We start from the raw sequence: 3,687 nt of genomic DNA, 5'->3' as shown, positions 1-3,687 counted from the left end.
TTATTTTTAGATATGGCCTTTTCTTTTCCATTTGAAGATGATCCTTTAACATTTCTTGTAAGACCAGTTTAGTGGTGATGAATTCCTTTAGTTTTGCTTGTCTGGGAAACTATCTGTCCTTCAATTTTGAATGAAAGCCTTTCTAGGTAGAATATTCTGTTGTTTTTTTTTTTTTCCTTTAAGTACTTTATATCCTGCCACTCCGCTCTGACCTATAAAGTCTCTGCTAAAAAATCAGCTGATAGTCTTATTGGGTATCTCTTGTACACAATTAGTTTTTTCTCTTGCTGCTTTAAGATTCTTTCTTTAACTTTTGCTATTTTAATTATAATGTGGCTTGTTGTATATCTCTTTGAGTTCATCTTATCTGGAACCTACTGTTCTTTAACTTTGATGTCTATCTCCTTCCCCAGGTTAGAGAAATTTTAAGTGATTTTTTCTTCAAATAAACTTTCCATCACTTTCTCTCTTCTCTTTTCAGGTTGCATCTAATGCAAATGTTATAACACTTGCTATTGTCCGATATGTCCCTTAAACTTTTCATATTTTACAATTCTTTTTTCTTTTCCTGTTCTGATTGAATGATTGCCATTCTTCTGTCTTCCAGGTTTCTTATCCGTTCTGTGTTATAATCTGCTACTGCTTCCCTCTAGCGTATATTTTTAAAAATTTCAAATATTTCTTAAATTTTATTGTGGGCTTCCCTGGTAGCTCAAGTAGTAAAGAATCTGCCTGCAATGCAGGAGACCTGGATCTGATCGCTGGGTCAGAAAGATCCCCTGGAGAAGGGAATGGCAACCCACTCCAATATTCTTGCCTGAAAAATTCCATGGAGAGAGGAGCCTAGCAGGCTACAGTCCATGGGGTCGCAAAGAGTTGGACATGACTAAGCTTCTAACACACACACATACACACACACACACACACACACACACACACATCATGTTTAGTTCTGATTTACTCTTTCTTAAATTTTCTAGGTTTTGTGATGCTGTCAGTGAGTTCATTCTTATCTCAAGTTTAATGTACATCCTTATGACCCTTTCACTGAACATTTTATCATGTAAGTTAATCATATCCATTTCATTAGTTTTTTTTTTTTTTCCCCTGGAGTTTTATTTTGTTCTTTCATTGGGAACCTATTCCTCTGTTTTCTCATTTTGTTTGACATTCAGTTTTTTATACTATGAATTTGTCCAAACATCTCCTTTTCTTGGTCTTGAAGGAGTAGCTTTGTGTGAGAGCATCCCCTGTGTAGACTATTTTTGCCTAGTGGCTTTGGCACTCCTGCTAAAGCTGGACTGGTCTGGTATGGAGGCCATTGCTAGGGGCATACCGTGCCTGAATTTGCTTTGGCAGACTGGCTAGGGATGGATCAGGTTCAGGTCAGGGGAAATTCCTGTGGAGAGCTGTGTCCATGGCCCATTGGTGCAGTGGTTTTAACTGAATTGGGTCTGGACTGGTGGCAGTCCCTGGGTAGAGCTACACCCAAGGCTCTCTTGGAGGGGTGGCTGGTGCTAGTGCTGGAGTTGGCAAGGGATGGGGGAATCCTGGGAGACTCAAACAATGATGCTCTCCAGCACCTCCAACTTCAGAGAGGGCCCTGGGTGTGACCTGCTCATTTGGAAGAATTTATATGGTTAGTAAATGGATTTCCTTCTCATATATTCTCGCTACCCTTTAAAGTGCTTTTTTTTTTTTTTTTTTTTTGCTGTCTCTTGGTGGGTAACTATATGCTTGGGCTCCTCAGCTATATTGCTCCATAATATTAATACAAATCATAGAAATGGGGATGGTGTTCCCGTGGATATCTTTTCTCCATCTTTCATACCTGTTTCTATGTGGTCCTTCTATGTACAGTGGCTCTTCAGTCAGACCTCAGGTCTTCTTCAGGTGGAATTACCCTATATGTAAATGTAGATTTGATGTGTCTGTGGGAGAAGGTGAGCACAGAGTTTTTCCTAAACTGCTATCTTGCCCTTCTTATGGAAATGTGAATATTCATTGATAATTAAACAATATATAAATTAAAATTTTTCATAAAGAAAATATTAAGACCCAATCATTCCTCTACTGAATTCTAGCAGCTATTTTAAGGAATTCATGTCTTACACCATCTCTTATGAAAAACTGAGCAAATAATCCAACTCATGTAATTGGGGCTAGTATAACCTTCATATTAAAATTAGGTAAGAATTAACGACTGAACAACAAACAAAGAACAATATAAGGTTGTTGATGCTAAAACTGTGTTAAAATATTTGCAATGTAGATCTCTTGCTTTAGCAAAATAATGATACATCACCATCAGAATTGGGCTTATCTGGGAATGAAAGCCTGAATTAATGTTACAAAATTTAGTTCATAACATTAACAAATTGAGGGAAAAGTATAATCAACCTAATATATGAGAAAAAATACTAGATAAGATTCAACATTCTTTATTAGTTGAAACAAAAAAACCTTTTAGAAAATAAGAGATGGGTGGTATATTTTTCATGTTCAATTTGTTGATAATAGAATCTACTCTAGTTCAAGGAGGAAAGGATTTATTGCAGCAACAGACATTTACTAAAATTATAATGGTTTTAAACATTATTTTTCATTTAGACAATTTCTAATTCAGATTTGGCAGCTCTCCAGGACAGTACCCCTCAAAGTGGTAACTCAGAGATCCAAGCTGCTTCCATCATGCATCTTTGATATGTGAAATTTATGGAGTGTAGTTTCACATGGAAAGAGGGAGTGGATGGGTCCCATGAGATCTTTTTAAGATTCAGGTATTGGAGACTTTCAATTGCCTTTATCCATTGATAAGAATCCAGTTACATATCTTCAACTTAACTGCAAAAGAGGCTTGGGAATATAGTTTTCTATTTATATGGCAAAGCAGAAAAGAGGTATATTTTGATGAATATATAGCATTGCCTCGGCCACAGAAGTGGAAAATCTTGTTCCTTTAAAATCTTCAGTGAGAAAATATGATCTGACAACAGTATTACAATTCAAAATTTTAAGGATTTTTCTAGAGAGTGCAATAAGATAGGAAAAATATAAATAAATGGCATAAAGACTAATGTGAAGAATTAAATCTGATTATATGATTAATATACAAAACTCAAAAGGTATAAACAGATGCTTAAGTAAAGATTAAGACAGATTCCTGGATACAGACCAATGTAAATAACAATTATATTTTTATACATGAACAAAAAGAAACTACATTAAAATTTTTAATATCTTTTAATAATTCGGATGGATTATTTAGAAATGAATATCTCTTATTGTAAAGAAATATTTCTTTGAAGTTTAGCAGTAACTTCAGATTTACTCCTGCAGCAGTTTTGTGTGCTAGGTTAACGCAAATAAAATTAAACATAATTTAAGTAATTATATTTAAATATAGCATGTGTGGAACAATTTTTCATTACTTCTAAATACTAGTTACTCATTCAACTAACTTTATGTATGAAGAAGTATATCATAATTGATGCTCAGTAAATGATAGAAGTAGCTATTTGTGTTGAAATTAATGTTTTACTATACTTTTATTTTTCTGTTTTTCTGTTGCTGGGATTTTTAACAAATATACTTATATTATAAAATCAATAAATATAATGGCATTGAAAATTTAAAATATTTCATTAGAAAATATATGCAAAATGCTTGAAAATTAATTTAAAAATA

Source organism: Ovis canadensis, chromosome X, assembly GCF_042477335.2.
Source record: "Ovis canadensis isolate MfBH-ARS-UI-01 breed Bighorn chromosome X, ARS-UI_OviCan_v2, whole genome shotgun sequence".
Lineage (NCBI taxonomy): Eukaryota > Metazoa > Chordata > Mammalia > Artiodactyla > Bovidae > Ovis > Ovis canadensis.
The sequence above is the reverse complement of the archived record's forward strand: the minus strand, read 5'-3'. Positions refer to the sequence as shown.